The sequence below is a fragment of the Archocentrus centrarchus genome, chromosome 1 (assembly GCF_007364275.1).
Source record: "Archocentrus centrarchus isolate MPI-CPG fArcCen1 chromosome 1, fArcCen1, whole genome shotgun sequence".
NCBI classification, from domain to species: Eukaryota; Metazoa; Chordata; class Actinopteri; order Cichliformes; family Cichlidae; genus Archocentrus; species Archocentrus centrarchus.
The window spans coordinates 22,198,199-22,216,436 of record NC_044346.1 but is presented as its reverse complement, the minus strand read 5'-3'; the positions used below and the strand labels follow the sequence as shown (position 1 = coordinate 22,216,436).

The following is an 18,238-nucleotide window of genomic DNA, read 5'->3' as shown; positions in this document are numbered from 1 at the left end:
TCATGTGGTTAGTATACCAGTCACATGTAATTTTAAAATTATGAAAAACATTTAAAGCTACTTACATGTCACTGTCACAAAAACTACAATATAAGGAAAATGTAAAGAATTACGAAAAATAAAAGGCAAAATCCTATAATATTATAATCCTAACTCTGTTGACTGACAATTATTCTCATGCAACAAATGAAAATGTGGACAAAGAGGACGTTTTCCCCATCTTGAATGCATCTACTGGAACCAGACTTGTGTTAAACACAAATCTTCATCCTGAGAAACAATTTGACATTTGTCATTTAAAATCATAACTTATTCTGATATTAAGTAATTACTTAAATATTAGAACAGTTTGTAATTTTAAGAAGTGTCATATATTATTAAAGAACACATAATGTCATATGATTGGCCTTTATCGGCATTGTATATAATGTGTTGCAAACTAATGAATTATTATAATCACATTGCAATTATGTAATGCATTACTGTACTAAATTCAGTAATCACATGACTCACTGAAAGATTCAGATAGATACTGTGTCAGTGTGTGAGACTGTAGCCTGAGGTTTATATTATTAACTGATAGCTATGTGACAATGCTTCTCAGGCCATGTTACAGAGTAATGTAAAACTAATGTAAAATGTAGGTAAAATAAACAAATAAATAAATTCTCCATCGAGTAATTAGGTACAGTAATTGATGACTTTTCAAAAAAGGGCATTAGCAATGTTTGTAATACATTACTCTTTTGAGTAATGACCCTCACAATTTTGCTATGAATAATACATATAGTTTATAAAAAATCAAGTGTAAATGAGAAGATGAAAAGTTCCTAAGCTTACCTGATTCTGTCTCCTTTGACCATTGTTATCTGGTCTATTCTGATAAATTTGAAGTCCTTTTTCTGCACAAAAAAAAGTACACTATCATACTGGAGCATTCAGCAGCAACATTGCCATAAAGAAATTGCTAATTTAATGTTTGTTTATAGTTTTCTTAGAGGAGGATGTGGGAGTGGGGGTGAATCTATACACAATGCACAATTAGAAAATATAATTCTAATGATTATAATTTACAGTACCTGTTTTCTGACAGAACTGATAAATAAAAATAAAGGAAAAAAAGGAAATGAGAATAGAAAATCCTGGTGCAAGCATCATCATCAAGGGCACAACACTGGAACCACAGGTTTCACTGTAGACAGGACTAGAACTGGAGTCAGGACGAGGACTGGAGTCAGGGCAAGGACTGGAGTCAGGGCAAGGACTGGAGTCAGGGCAAGGACTGGCATGAGGTGAGTCTGCATGAAATATGTAGTGTATTAGGTCTAAATTTTTTCTTACAATTAAGTGCACTTATGTATAGTACTTTGTATAGTGTTAGTTTACACATTATAAAAGTACTGGGTTGCTATCCACTTTAGTAATCGCTTGTTATTGTATAACACACTCTCACTTGATGTAAGGTGACTTTACCTAATGTAAGACCATATTTTCTTAATGTTATTAGTTTGTAAAATGGTTAAGATGAGTGCAGTTTTTTTTCAGAGTTTAAATTGAAAGGGAAGTAAAGCAATTAAAAGGAAACACAATGCTAAAGTGTCCAGAACATGCGCTTCAACTGGTAGCAGCAAAGTCTGGTAGCTCTGATCTTTATTTTTGTTGTCCATCCATCCATCCATTCACTTCTGCTCATCGTGGTCAGGGTTGCGGGGGGGCTGGAGCCTATCCCAGCTATCATAGGGCGAGAGGCAGGGTACACCCTGAACAGGTCGCCAGCCTGTTGCAGGGCCAACACAGAGAGACAAACAACCTTTCAAACTCACATTCATGCTCTCATTCACACCTATGGGCAATTTAGTGTAGCCAATTAACCTAACCCCAGTAAGTGCATGTCTTTGAAATGTGGGAGGAAACCACCCGGAGGAAACCCACGCAAGCACGGGGAGAACATGCAAACTCCACACAGAGAGAGGGAAAGGCCTGGGCCAAGGTGGAATCAAACCCAGACCTTCCAGATGTTATTCTAACTGTGAGGCAGCAGTGCTAACCACTGCGCCACCTGCGCGTTGTATTTTTATTTATTTATTTAGTTGGTTAGTGTTTGTCAAGTACTGATGGATGCTTCTGTGGGGAGAAGAGTTTACTCAAGAGAAGAGCTTTTTTCATTGAAGTTGAGCAAATCTGGAAGATCTGAAAGTGAGTGGAGTCTCATGTATTTTACTGAAACTTGGTTGAATCAGAATCAGACTCTAATGTGGATCTACCTGCTTTCACCCTCATACCGTTAGACAGAGATGCTGATGCAAGCGGCAAGAAAAATAAAGGCAACACCTGAGGTTCCCTGTGAAGTTCTCCAGGAGACTGTTGCTAGGGTGCAGACTAAACATCTAGAGGTAGTCTTCATAATTTCACCAATACACAATACACTCTTTGACACAATACACCAGTGTCAAAGAATCTTGCAGAGCTAGTGTCTTGCCACCACTTGGAGGGTAACCAGTTACCACCACAGAAGTCACCACCAAAGTCATCCTGAACAACTCTGATCACCCACTTTATAATATTTTTATGGAACAAAAAAACATGAGTACTGGAAGACTTTGCAAAACAGAAAGATACAGGAAATCATTTGCACCCACAGTCATTAGGCTTTTTAATTCTCATACAAACATATCATTTCCCTCTGGGATAAATAAAGTTATTCTTTTTCTTAAAGCATACCCTGAATAATTGTCTGTTTTAGGACCATTATTGACAAAATGAACATTTTTACCCCCTCTGCAAATTGCCACCTTATTGTGGTAGAGGGGTTTGTGTGTCCCGGTGATCCCACAGGCTATGTTCTCTGGGGGTTTTTGCCTTCTGGTAGCATCTCCCAGGGAAAATTGGTCCTGGGTGAGGGACAATACAAGGAGTGATTCAGATGACCCTGATGACAGAAAGATCAAGGGACCTGACTGGAATAAGGTTACTGGGACCCCACCCTGGAGCCAGGCCTGGGTAGGGAACTCTAGGGAGAGCGCCTGGCAGGGTGCAGCCCAAAGAGGACACATGGGCCTGGCTTCCTGTAGGCCCACTACCTGAAGGAGGTCTTGTAGGGGTTAGGTGCAGTGTGTGCCGAGTGGACCAATCATCCGGCTATCAAGGCTGGCTACTGGGACATGAAATGTCACTTCTCTGGTGAGGAAGGAGCCTGAGGTAGTGCGTGAAATTGGCTAGATATCATCAGGCTCACCTCAATGCACAGCCTGAGCTCTGGAGAAGGGCTGGGCTCTCCAGTCTGGAGTTACCCTTGGTGAGATGATGGGATGGGGTGGGTATCCTTGTATCCTCTTGGCTTGCTGCCTGTACACTGGAGTTTTCACCTGTGGATGAGAAGATCATTTCCCTGTGCCTTCAGGCTGGGGAAGGGGTCCTGACTTTTGTTTGTGCGTATGTGCTGACTGACAGTTCAGAGTAAACTTATCCAGCCCTAACTATAAGCTTTATCAAAAGGGAAAGGTTTAAGCCTAATCTTAAAAATAGAGAGGGTGTCTCCTGAATCCAAGCTGGGAGCTGGTTCCACAGAAGAGGGATCTGAAAGCTGAAATCTCTTACTCTTATTCAACTTTTAAATACCTTAGGAACAACAGTCATCTGGACAGTCAGGTGAAGAGAGGAGCTGAGCTGTCAATTGATCACCATCTGGTGGTGAATTGGATCAGGTGGTGGAGGAGGATGCTGGACGGACCTGGTACTGTCATGGCCGGGGAGGAAACGGACGAGGAAGGACTCACATGAAGGACTCCAGAAGCAAACATAACTAAAAAGGGGATTTATTTCAACGGGGAAACACAAATACAAAAACCTTGGAAGGGAGGCACAGGGAGACGAAGGGCAGGCACAGGGAACACAGGAACATGCGGGCACAAAACATCAACGACGCGACAGAGAACAAATGAAAACTGAGGGTTTAAATACACAATGGGTAATCAGGGCAAGAGGAAACAGCAGGGAACAACAGGTGAGGCAAATGAAACTAATTACACAGGGGAAGCAAAGCTAAACACAAAGCACAAGGAAATCACATAGGCAAAATAAAACAGGAAGTGATAAACCAAGGAACACGCAGACAAGTCACAACACTGGGAACATGACAAACATACAGGGAGGACAAACTCAGGAAATAAACTATTAACACAAAACGCTGGGCCAACGGCCCAGGACATGACAGTACCCCCCCTCAAAGGCCGGCTCCCGCCGGCCAAAACCAGACAAGGGCGGGAGGCGGGGGACCAGGAGGGAGGGCCCGAAACAAAAACAAAGACAGGGAGCAAAACAGAAATCACAGGGCGTGAACAAAACAAATCAAACCCGTACAGGAAGAAAACAAAAACACAGGACCAGAACAAAAGGCGACGGCACAAGGCCGGAGACAGTCCAAAACAGGGGGTCGAAACAAGGAACAGTCCAGGAGCTATGACAAAACAAAAAACAGCAGGGGAAAAAACAGTCCACAGTTCAGGGGAGTCAGTGGGAAATCCAAAAACAAAAAACACACAGTTCAGGAGGCCGCAGAGGCCAAGGGGCCACAAAGCAAAATCCCAACGAGGGAGGCCGACCGCGCTCCCAGCGGCGGCGGCGACGAGGACGAGAAGGAATCACTGGAGGCCGACCGCGCTCCCAGCGGCGGCGGCGACGAGGACGAGAAGGAATCACTGGAGGCCGACCGCGCTCCCAGCGGCGGCGGCGACGAGGACGAGAAGGAATCACTGGAGGCCGACCGCGCTCCCAGCGGCGGCGGCGACGAGGACGAGGGGGAATCACTGGAGGCCGACCGCGCTCCCAGCGGCGGCGGCGACGAGGACGAGGGGGAGTCACTGGAGGCCGACCGCGCTCCCAGCGGCGGCGGCGACGAGGACGAGGGGGAGTCACTGGAGGCCGACCGCGCTCCCAGCGGCGGCGGCGGAGACGAGGAGAAGACACTGGAGGCCGACCGCGCTCCCAGCGGCGGCGGCGACGGGGAGCAGGCACCCGAGGCCGACCGCGCTCCCAGCGGCGGCGGCGGAGACGAGGAGAAGACACTGGAGGCCGACCGCGCTCCCAGCGGCGGCGGCGGAGACGAGGAGAAGACACTGGAGGCCGACCGCGCTCCCAGCGGCGGCGGCGGAGACGAGGAGAAGACACTGGAGTCCGACCGCGCCCCCAGCGGCGGCGGCGGCGACGACGAAGACACACCAGAGCCGCAACATGCCCGGACTCCCCTGAGCCCAGGGCGGTCAAGGACACAGGAAACTCGGAAGGTCCGAACCGAGCGGGACCCCCTGGCGGCTCGGACTGAGCGGAACACTCCGAAGACTCCGGCGGCTCGGACTGAGCGGAACACTCCGAAGACTCCGGCGGCTCGGACTGAGCGGAACACTCCGAAGACTCCGGCGGCTCGGACTGAGCGGGACCCCCTGGCGGCTCGGACTGAGCGGGACCCCCTGGCGGCTCGGACTGAGCGGGACCCCCTGGCGGCTCGGACTGAGCGGGACACTCCGAAGACTCCGGAGGCTCGGACTGAGCGGGACCCCCTGGCGGCTCGGACTGAGCGGAACACTCCGAAGACTCGGACTGAGCGGGACCCCCTGGCGGCTCGGACTGAGCGGGACCCCCTGGCGGCTCGGACTGAGCGGAACACTCTGAGGACTCTGGCGGCTCGGACTGAGCAGGACTCTCCGGCGCGGAGCGCTCGGACTGAGCGGAGACCCCCATCGGCTCGGACTGAGCGGGACCCTCTGGCGCGGAGTGCTCGGACTGAGCGGGACCCCCTGGCTCGGACTGAGCGGAGACCCCCATCGGCTCGGACTGAGCGGAACCCTCTGGCGCGGAGCGCTCGGACTGAGCGGAGACCCCCATCGGCTCGGACTGAGCGGAGACCCCCATCGGCTCGGACTGAGCGGGACCCCCTGGCTCGGACTGAGCGGAGACCCCCATCGGCTCGGACTGAGCGGAACTCCCTGGCTGCATTGCAGGGCACGCAGCCGTCTCCTCCGACGACTGGGGCTGCTTTGCAGATAGATCGGGTGAGTCAGATGGTGAGGATGAGGGTGACAGGAGAGCTGACTGAGGGCGAGCTAGTGCTACACTAGCGAACTGCGTGGAAGCAGACTGAGACTGGGAGGTGGCTGGAGCTACAGCAGACTGAGGACGAGGGAGAGCGGCGGGCTGAGAGCTAGGGAAATCAGGCGGCGTGGAAACTGCCCGAGAGCTAGGGAAATCAGGCTGCGTGGAAACTGACCGAGAGCTAGGGAAATCAGGCTGCGTGGCAACTGACCGAGAGCTAGGGAAATCAGGCTGCGTGGAAACTGACCGAGAGCTAGGGAAATCAGGCTGCGTGGAAACTGACCGAGAGCTAGGGAAATCAGGCTGCGTGGAAACTGACCGAGAGCTAGGGAAATCAGGCTGCGTGGAAACTGACCGAGAGCTAGGGAAATCAGGCTGCGTGGAAACTGACCGAGAGCTAGGGAAATCAGGCTGCGTGGAAACTGACCGAGAGCTAGGGAGGTCTGGCTGCGTGGAAACAGACCGAGAGCTAGGGAGATCTGGCTGCGTGGAAACAGACCGAGAGCTAGCTAACACTGGGGCCTGAGAGGGAGCTGACACAACTGGAGCTACAGAAGGAGCAGGAGCTGAGGGAACTGGGACCAAAACCGAAGGAACTAAGACAGGGGCTGAGGAAACTGACTGAGAGGGCACTGAAACAGCTGACACTGGGGACCGAGGAAGAGTTACTGGAGCTAGAGCTGACTGAGGGCGAGGGAGAGCGACTGGAGCTAGAGCTGACTGAGGGCGAGGGAGAGCTGCTGGCTGCGTGGGAGCAGACTGAGGGAGAGCCGACTGCGTGGAGACTGACTGAGAGCTAGAGAGAGCTGACTGCGTGGAGACAGACTGAAGAGGCACTGTGGACGACACTGAAAACTGCTGTGAAGGCTTGGACCTGGCTGCCCCCACCCGCGGAACAGGAGCGGGCGCAGAGGTCAGCCCGTCCGTGGCTGCCTCCCCCCGCGGAACAGGAACGGGCGCAGAGGTCAGCCCGTCCGTGGCTGCCTCCCCCCGCGAAACAGGTACGGGCGCAGAGGACAGCCCGTCCGTGGCTGCCTCCCCCCGCGAAACAGGTACGGGCGCAGAGGACAGCCCGTCCGTGGCTGCCTCCCCCCGCGAAACAGGTACGGGCGCAGAGGACAGCCCGTCCGTGGCTGCCTCCCCCCGCGAAACAGGTACGGGCGCAGAGGTCAGCCCGTCCGTGGCTGCCTCCCCCCGCGAAACAGGTACGGGCGCAGAGGACAGCCCGTCCGTGGCTGCCTCCCCCCGCGAAACAGGTACGGGCGCAGAGGACAGCCCGTCCGTGGCTGCCTCCCCCCGCGAAACAGGTACGGGTGCAGAGGACAGCCCGTCCGTGGCTGCCTCCCCCCGCGAAACAGGTACGGGTGCAGAGGACTTCACAGAGGCTGGCGGAACCTGGGGCTCCTGGAGACGAGCTGGCATCACAGCAGACAGGGGCGAGCGCGACCGGGGGGGAGCGCGACGATGCCGGGTGCGCTGCTTCCTCCGCTTTCTGTTGGAGTGGGAGGCACGATTCTCTGCATCCAGAATGTCCACTAGCAGAGGAGAATCAATGATTTCTACATCTTGCGGCAGCCAACAGAGGTCGGGCTGCGCGACGGTGGAGTGGGAAAAAGTCTCATCACTTGCCGCAATAATATCGAGCCCGGTGGTACTCACGGAGGTGGTGGCCTGTGCGTGAAGCGGTGACAATGTCCGCGGCGTTATACCGCTCGGGTCTTGGGGAGAGGTGAGTGGAATGGAAGATGGCAGGGCCGGAGAGCAAGGCAGTGCCGGTGGCGATGAGGGGCCATGGAGAGGAGGAGACGAGGATAAGCCGTCTGGCTGCAGGAGAGGTGCATTAGTGATGGCTTGAAGAAAAAATTTGAGTCCCTGCCCTGGACTGGGCGGCCAATATTGTGCAGTTCATATTGTAGGTTCTTTCGGAGCATGATTATTGAATGGGCAAGTGAAGCGGTGTCAGGATGGGTGAGGAGCCAGGTGGAGGACGAAATAAGTCCACAACAGAAAGCTAATTGTATTAACCGGTGGTGACTGGTGGGGGCCTGAACAATTTTCTCGGAGAAATCCTTGAGCTCCAGGATCTTCTCTTCTTGCTCAGAGAGGGTCCTTATATCTGCGGGGTCCATAGGTTGGTCGCGTCGTTCTGTCATGGCCGGGGAGGAAACGGACGAGGAAGGACTCACATGAAGGACTCCAGAAGCAAACATAACTAAAAAGGGGATTTATTTCAACGGGGAAACACAAATACAAAAACCTTGGAAGGGAGGCACAGGGAGACGAAGGGCAGGCACAGGGAACACAGGAACATGCGGGCACAAAACATCAACGACGCGACAGAGAACAAATGAAAACTGAGGGTTTAAATACACAATGGGTAATCAGGGCAAGAGGAAACAGCAGGGAACAACAGGTGAGGCAAATGAAACTAATTACACAGGGGAAGCAAAGCTAAACACAAAGCACAAGGAAATCACATAGGCAAAATAAAACAGGAAGTGATAAACCAAGGAACACGCAGACAAGTCACAACACTGGGAACATGACAAACATACAGGGAGGACAAACTCAGGAAATAAACTATTAACACAAAACGCTGGGCCAACGGCCCAGGACATGACAGGTACACTTAAAGATATAGCGAGGGTGTGCTGGAAATGCCCAGCAGAGGCCCCAGTCCACAAGATCTTCAACTCTCACAGTTGAGGACATTTGGTCTGAATGGACCATGTTCCACACCTCTACTGTTGAGGGTGCTGCACGGAGCTGCAGCTGCAAGACGGCTGGTGCCTGTCACGGTGGAAATCCCCAAACTAGATGGTAGAGACAGGAGCTAAGGAAGCCATCAAGCTGAAAAAGGAGTTTCTTCACCTGTGGGACTTTGGAGGCAGCTGATGGGTATCAGCAGGCCAGGCGGAACGTTGTCACCAATTCTGTTCATAAGTTTTATGGACATAATTTCTAGGTGTAGCCAAGTGGTGAAAGGTTTCTGCCTCGGTGGGCTCAGAATCTCATCTCTGCTTTTTGTGGATAATGTGGTCCTACAGGCTTCATCAAGTGGTGGCCTCTAGCTTGCACAGAAGCAGTTTGCAGCTGAATGTGAAGTGGGAGGTATGAGAATTAGCACCTCCAAGTCTGAGGCCATGGTCCTACTCAGGGTGCCTTTTGGTAAGAGGACATGCGGGGAGATTTCTTGGCTGGCCTGGGAACACCTCTTGCTGCATTTCCATTAGTACCTACTCAGCACGGGTCAACTCGACTCGGCACGACTTGCCACGGTCTTGTTGTCATGGTCCTGGGCCGGTGGCCCAGAGTTTTGTGTTCTTTTTGTTCTGTTTAAGTTATATTTCTGAGTATGTTTAGTTCCCTCTGTGATTAGTCTCCTTTGTCCAGTCTTAGTTGTTGTCTTGTTTTCTTGTTTAGTTCCTATTTTAGTTTGACAGTCCGGTGTTCCCTATGTGTCGTGTTTAGTTTTGCTTCCCTTGTTTAATTTGTTAGATTCTGTTCACCTGTACCCTGTGTTCCCCAGCTGGTTCTTGTCTCCCATTATTACCTCCTGTGTGTATTTAAGCCCCTGTGTTTGTTCTATTCTCCATCATGTGGTTTTGTTCTGGTTTCCTTTCAGTTTGAGTTTTGTTACAGTGCCATTCCTCTGTGTTATGTTTCATGTTATCTACAATAAGTTCAGTCTACTTTTAAGCTCAGTCTGCCTTGGAGTTCTGCATTTGGGTCCACCCTGCCTGCCACACCGTTCCCACATGACACTTGTTTTGTTTCCATTGCAACTGAGTACTACCTCAAAGTGGGTGGAGTTGATATAGCAATGCAGGCAGTAGTTTCTTGATGTAATTTATATGTGACTTAAAACACAAGACAGAAATGAATGAGATAGAGGCAAGCTAACATAGCTAATGCCAGTACAATGTTTTAATGGATGAAGGTTATCATTGTTATGTATTAATATACGCATGCTGTGTGTGCATTTCAGATGGCTCTCTTGTTGCAAAACTAGCGCTGCGAACTGTTGGTCTAGGCATTCAACAAGCCTCTCTGTGCTTTGCGTGCCTCTATTTTCTTGCTGTCGGGTTTTAAAAATGGCATAGTTGATTCTGGTGAAGGAGTCGCTTTCATGACTCAACTGGTGATGACACTCCCTGGCCAATCAGTGGCATGCTGTTCTTCTGCGTCACATTTTTGGATTGCCTTGGATTGCTTGGAACCCTGGTCGAGTGGGTGCTAAAAAAGTACCTGGTACCAGGTACTAATGGAAATGCCTACAAACCGTGCCGAGACTATGACATATGCTGGTCTCTGGGGACATATTTGGCATACATGTCCGGCAAAGTGCCATTTGCGGTTCTCTTGGATGTTTTCAGTGCCGGCTCGCTTTATCGGATCTTCATTGGTTACAGGGTCTTCCCTGTAATGTGGAGTAGCAACCTGAGATGTCGATGGAAGACCTCCAGCCTGTGAATGACACTGTCAGATTTTTTCCACATCTCACTGGCATACAATAGTGTTGGCACAATGATGGACATGTATAACTGGATTTTTATTCTTGTGCTGATGGATTTGAGTGACTATACTGGATGGAGACGCTGGAAGACAGGTGCTACCTTGCCACTTCTCTTCTGTATCTCCGTCGCTGGACAGACGGCTGACCAGATACGTAAACTGGTCCATTTTTTTCTATCAATGCCTGTCTGACCTCAGCCCTGGATAAGTGGAAGAAAATGGATAAATGGATGGATAAATGGATAGAATGGATGATGTATTTATGAAGACTTGAAACCAGTGAATAAGACTATAAACACATTAGGAAAAACTTTACTAAGGTAGTAAATCAAATGTGAAATTGGGTCACTTTCTCAAAGATTTACTTATAGCCAGACTTCCATTTGCAACCTGAGTAATCACCCCTGCATTACCATTAGAATGAATCTAGGTTCAAGGCACTTCCACATAGATTCACTCCTCAGTGAACTCTCCTTTTGTATGTTATGATTTATGCTACAGCAGGGATAGGCTTTCAGCACCCCTGCAACCCTGAACTGGATAAGTAGAAGAAAATGCATGGCTAGATGACTGGATATTTATTAGAGGAACTTTGAGGTCATAAGGGGGGAAAAAACAAGATACTACAAGTAAGATCACATTACAAATAAAATCACACTGACAATGGTATTTTAGTTTGTTAACTGCAATAACTGTGTATGCGTGTCTGCTTCCATAAATGATATAAAACAGAATGGACTTTAGAATAGAATCCCAAAATCTCTGAATTTGCAGCTTACTGTGTTCTTTTACTCATTTGATTGGTCATTAAATAAAAGCCAGCCAGTGAGAAGCAAAAAACCAGTCATTTATATAGGACAAGATATTGATATAATTGCTCTGTTCCTATAAAACCTTTTCACTTAAAAACAAATAAAAAAATTACATGGATAAAAAAACTGCAAGACACACCAAAGGGATTTCTTGTCCATCTAAACCCATGAGCCCATAATTGTCACTCAAAGGTAGACTGAATGTTGTATTCAGGAGAAATAAACAGGTGTAAAGACAACTGTTTCTGCTGATATTATTAGACTAAAACTTGGCATATTTTGGCATGGTGTGCAGTGTGTCCTTAAAAGTTTGAGAAAACTGGACAAATGGAGGACAGAAGAAGTGGTAGACCTAAAAAGCTATCCACAGCAGACAAACAGACCTGACACAGGTCTTGAAAGATACTGCTGGCCTTTCAGCTTATCCATCTACTGCTCACCTATGCTTATCTGAGTGGAGGGGTAGTGTTGCAACCTAGAAACACCTATCGTTATATGATTTGTATTTTGGATAATTTAGCTGGCAGTAACAGATTTAAACAGATAAAGGTAACTATTTCCTCTTTCTGTTGTCTTTTGCTATTTCTCTGATTAATGTTAGTATCAAGAGGTCAGAATTCAGTATGTGATGTCATCAGCCAGCGCAGGTAGGTGAGCTGAGTGACCTCCCATGCGGGCATACTTTTGCATTCGCACTCTAGTCAGTTTGTATAGTAAGTAGAACCAGGAATAATAAAGTTGAGATAGAGTCCTGTCTTCTTGAGAGGGCAACAGTAGCTATCAAGAAGCCATTCTTATGGAAGGGAAACAGAGAGAAAAAGCTTAAATATGCCAAATTACACAAGAACTGAACTGAAAATCAGTGACAAAATTAAAAATAAATAAATGAAGGGCGGTTTGAGACTTTTGCACAGCACTGTCACTACAGCCACTGTCTGACAAATATAATAGCCATAGATGCCATAGATGCAGTCTCTGTGAAACAGGCTCCAGATTTAGCTGGCCTTAGGGGTAATCTCTTGTAAGTGTTGTACATTATTTGAATGAGAGTTGTTTACCACATCAGCAAGTAATGAAGAACCAAATTTTCATATATACTGTTGTTGTATATACAGTTTAAATCAGGGTTATTCCTGTGATGGTCATCTGTCACTTAATCATTAAATATAATTATCCACTGAGTACAAGAACATACTCTCTTAGTATTAATCAGCCATGGTTAAATTCTTTAATATAAAAAAAAAATCACACAAGTACTTACTGATTAGGATTCTTGTTGTGTTACTTCCATATCTGTGAACATATTTGACCTTAACGCTTGCTTCATCCACCAAGTGTTCCTTTTCAGTTCCACAGTAATAGAGACCCTCATCAGAATCCGAAATATTCGTAATCAGCAGATCATAGGATCCAGAGAACTGGCTCTTTACAAAGTGGAAGCGAGGGAGAGAATTCACTGAAGTTCCTCGGTCACTAATTTGTTTCCATGGATCCTCTTTTAGTTGTAGAACAAGAGGAGGCTGATTTTCATGGGTACAGTTTCTATACCACACAATATATTCCTCAGTTGATATTTTACAGTCACAGTACAGAGTGATGTTTTCTCCCAACCTCACTGTCAGATCCACCACTGATCCAGAAATCCAATGACCTCCTGAAATACAAACATAGTAACAAATGTGGCCATTTTTTAAAATCATATCAAATGATTTGAGTGTTGAGTGCAGAAGTTGATTTTAAGTAGATACTCGGCTAGAGTCAGTACAGTCATTTAATGTGTAATGATCTTAATGTTTAATAAAATTACACCTCCAAAATATTACCTAAAAGAAGGGCAAGAACAACATGAAGTCTATCCATGTTTGATGATGACTTGCAGTTAAAAGAGTAAAACTGGACTGACTCTCAGATGTGATCGCCTACGCAGACTTTTCCATCAAAGGAAATGCTAGTTGTGGCTGGCTTGTTGAGTGGAACATTTAATTCTGCGGTTGTTTTTTGTTGGTGCGATGTTGTCACCCCTCCACCCCCAAAAACCTGTCCCCATGGAGACTGTGTCTGTTTCCAGACAACCAAAAAACAAACCAAAAATCATCAAAACATAATTTAAATATAAAAATGCACAAAGAAAGAACAATACAGCATCCTCAGCTGCACCAAAGAAAACAGTTAAATGCTCAGGGAGGGGTAGATGACTGCCCCTCCCAGCCCAGGCCTATATGTTAGTTTTTCACATTGTTTCTGCTGTTTTGGCTTTTTCTTTTAATTTTTTGATTACTAAAATCAATAATGGCATATGTAATACGTCATGTTTTGTAGTTCATCTATGTGACCATGTAATGAATTTAGAGCTTACATGACAGATTTTGTCAGCTATGGGTCAAAAGCATTTCATTGCTTATAGTTTGTGTCACATTCACTCAGGGAGAGAGTTGGGGGATATTTACTTACAGCCAGTGTGACATTCAAACAAATGTGTGAGTGTCAAACTGCACAGCATATACTATATACTGGTATATCTGCTTCATCTTTCATTTATAAATTAATTAATCAAGTAGTAATGAAACAGACGGCAACTTTATCTAATTCTAAACCCCTTCTGGTTTGGCTCACTTACAGCTATCGTCAGTGATGATCCGAGGAGCCTCAGGTAGCTGTCACTGAGTTAAAATGGGATACAAAAATATTGAACAACTCTACAGTGAAGCTGTACTTGAAATAACATAATGCATCCCTCTGCTCAGAAGTCAGATCTTCAGATCTGTATGTGTACATTTAGAATAAAAAAATGAATAAAGATTTAACAACATGAGGGGTGCACAAAAACATTCACTGTTGAATTCTGTCGTCCAAGTAGACGCTTGTTTTTGTGGTTTTCCTGTGTGCCTGCTATCAGTACATGGTCTACAGCATAGTGATGGTTTGCGAACGCCTTTACTTTGTGACATTTTTCAAATGCATGGGGCATCTGTTAAAGCTGAAGTGGAAATTTAAAGTGTGGTTGTTTGAAATAGCTGCAAAACGAAACCTACAAGAGAAAAGGGTGACATGAAGATAGACGTGTCTCATATTAAACCCTGTGTGGATTTCTGTCATCAAAATGGTGAATGGTAGTTTTATTTTTGAAAATTGATTCTTCCCACTGTTTCTTACAGCTGTTAGCTGACAGACTTTAAAGTTTAATCTCTACCTCAATGCCACAGAAACATTTCTATTTGAAAATTCTATTTTTAAAGTTGCAGTTTAGCAAATATTCTAATGTAAAGAAACACATCAGTTAATTCAAGACTATAACAGTGCAAAAAATATGAAGTTTAAATTCAGAACTTTTAATAATCTTTAATATGATGTTTAAACAAAAGTCTTCATTTGGATAACATTCTAACAATATGATTTTAATTTGTTAAAACTTAATGAATACTACAGTAATATAGTAGTATTTACTTAGAAATTTTTTAAAAATATATCTCTATTTTAAATCAGACCTGGCTACCCTTCCAAACAATCGCATTTTAATCGCATTTCAATATTTGACATGAGAAATATTAATTTAAGTTTAGTTGATGAATAAATCAATATACATAAGCTTAAACTTCAAAATGTTTTTTATTTTCCCTCCAGTCTACTACACAGACCAAGGAAGGGTGGAAGTGCTCCTGTGATAAGCAAACTCCTGAAATTAAAGTTAAGCATCATAACTGGATAGTTTTATTCAACATTAATGTCTCACTTGTTATAGTTGGAAATTAATCATTCTCTCAGCTGTATTCCTTGATGTTGAAATGTGTTATGCTTGTTTTAACAGCTTATTTTGAATTAAAGACTTAAAATGAAACCACAAAAAGGAGAAAAAGTTCGTTCTCCGTTTAACAGCTGCTTTTACACAGCTGTGCTTCGCACTCACGGTTGCTAGGCGACATGAGCTATGCAGAGGTGATGGCAGCTGATATGAAGGTTAGCCGCTCACTTCCGGCCTTTGTGGTGTTCGTGGGCTGCGAAAGACGTGGGCCGGGTCCTTCGCAGGATGCGGCCCCTAATTTGGACATTGTGCGTCGATATAATCTGTATGCCGGGAACTCGTGCACTGAGAAACGTTCCACGGTGCAAAGTGCGTTAAAATGTTAAAGTCCCACCCCTAATTCTAATGTAAAGAAACACATCAGTCAATTCAAGACTATAACAGTGCAAAAAATATGAAGTTTAAATTCATCTTTAATATGATGTTTAAACAAAAGCCTTCATCTGGATAAAGATTTTAACATTCTTACAATATGATTTTAATTTGTTAAAACTTAATGAATACTACAGTAATATAGTAGTAATAGTAATAATAATTACTTAGAAATTTTTAAAAAATATATCTCTATTTTAAATCAGACCTGGCTACCCTTCCAAACAAGCTATACTTGAGTTCGGTCTTTTTACGATTGTACTGTCATGAACTTTAACATTTAACATGCTATCTGAGGCCTGCAGAATCTAAGATGTAACTGCTGATTATTTTTGCAGTTTCCCTGAGCAATGCAGGGTCTGACCTTGGGGTGAATTTGAAGTCCACTCCTGGAAGGCTTTAGCACTGTGGTAATATACACCACACATCCTCCAGACTATTTTTATAGAGGTGGTCGTGCTTGCTTTGGTCACATTTGATTTGCAGAACTTTGCTGCTTACCCTCAGAGTCCTGTGAAAAATTCCTTTTTCTTTTTGGTCTGCTAATTATTTTGCCTGGCTCCCTGTGAGGACTTTTGCTTTTATGTTGGTTCTGTGGTGGAGTTTTTTTTTGGACATTAATGTTCAACCTAAATAAAGTTTTGTTTTTTGTTTGATGAGATTCTGCATTTTTGGTCCTTTGTTCTACAAATCTTGTTGAACTTTGCGACAGTGGAAAGGAAAACTCCTTTTTAAAGGAAGAAATCTCTGTCAGAACCAGGCTCGGGGGGGGGGGGGGGGGGGGGGGGGGCAGTCATCTGCTGCGACCGGCTGGGGCTGAGGGGAGAGAGATAGGACAAAAAACATGAATGAATTAACTATTCAACATCGTGCTGAGACAGGATGTTTTTGATTTTAGAAATACTGCACAAATGCAAAAAAAAAAACAGTCCTACATAGTTGCTTAATATGTGCATTGAAGGACATGTTCTGGTCAAAAATTACTCCAAGATTCCCCACAGTGTTACTGGAGGCCAAGATAATGCCATCCAGAGTAAGTAGCTGGATAGACATAGTGTTTCTAAGATTTGTGGGGCCGAGTACAATAACTGCAGGTGTATCTGAATTTAAAAGCAGGAAATTCGAGGTCATCCAGGCCTTTATGTCTTTAAGACATTTCTGCAGTTTAACTAATTGATGTGTGTCATCTGGCTTCATGGATAGATAAAGCTGGGTATCATCTGCATAACAATGCAATGCTTTCTAATAATACTGCATGGGAAGCATGAAAGGTGTAAATAAAATTAGTTCCAGTACAGAACAATATAAAGTGCCTCAGCTGTTATATAAATGAAACTAAACTGAATTAAATTGAATTGAACTGAACTGAATGTGATGGTCTAGATGTAAAAATTAACAATCTTTCAACATGAACACATGCTTTTCAACGTGCTTTTCAGTCTTACAGATATGAATAATCTGATATGTATGACGCAAAATTAGACCACTGTTTAATATCCAATTAGCAGCTTTCACAAAGAAAGTAACATAACAGGGATTATGAGTCATGTGATCAATGAACACACCCATCCATCCATACATACATACATCCATATATACATTCAATGCCTATCTGTGTCCTGGTTGTAGGAGTAGCAGTCTAACTGGAGGAGGCTGTGGTCTAACAGCCCAGGCCTATATGTTAGTTTTTCACATTGTTTCTGCTGTTTTGGCTTTTTCTTTTAATTTTTTGATTATTAAAATCAATAATGACATATGTAATATGTCATGATTTGTAGTTCATCTATGTGACCATGTAATGAATTTAGAGCTTACATGACAGGTTTTGTCAGCTATGGGTCAAAAGCATTTCATTGCTTGTCTGTGTAGATTCTCAGTCATCCAGGTCATAGTAGTCTCTGGAGCTTGAAAAAAAGGCGACTGGACTTCTTTTTGTTTCTTGAAGACGTTTCACCTCTCATCCGAAAGGCTTCTTCAGTTCTCAACCAAATGGTGGAGAGACCCAGGTATTTAAACACCTGTGGGCGTATTCCCCTGGAGGTGGTTATGACCCTCTATTGTTCATGTGCGTAAACACATGTGCCCAGGTGTGAAGGGAGGCGTGGGTCATTTCAGTCAGTGGTTTCAGTTGAAACCAAGTTAGGACTCCGCTCCATTGTTTCCTGTGGCCTATTGAGGTCACTGGAACAAAGGTGTGAATGGGGGTTGAGACGTCTGGGAAGGGAGCTCAGGACAGCACTGTAAGCGGGGGAAAGTTGGTGACGTAATCCACCTCCTCTGTTCAATGATGGTTGTTCACAGTGGACATAGATGGCTTCTTTCACTCCTCTTTCAAACCATCTGTCATTTCATTGCTTATAGTTTATGTGTCACATTCACTCAGGGAGAGAGTTGGGGGATGTTTACTTACAGCCAGTGTGACACTCACACAAATGTGTGAGTGTCACACTGCACAGCATATTAATTAAGATTAAGATTAAGATAGTGTTTATTTGTCACATGCACAGTTATACACAGTACAATGCACAGTGAAATGTATTTTGTACCTGCAACCATATATGCACACACATATAAATAAGAAAAATAAAAATAAGTAATTCACACTATACACTATACTCTATATACTTTACACTATACACACTTTTACATGGAA

At 45.2% G+C, this 18,238-nt stretch overlaps 1 long non-coding RNA gene across 1 annotated transcript; it reads right to left on the bottom strand.

Moving 5' to 3' along the window:
• Positions 1–1,264: 1,264 nt before the first annotated feature.
• On the bottom strand, positions 1,265–13,345 carry LOC115788977 (uncharacterized). Its single transcript, XR_004020656.1, has 3 exons — positions 13,238–13,345; positions 12,676–13,068; positions 1,265–1,298 (listed from the first exon to the last, which is right to left on the bottom strand). It is a non-coding gene; the product is annotated as an uncharacterized LOC115788977 (long non-coding RNA).
• Positions 13,346–18,238: the final 4,893 nt, after the last annotated feature.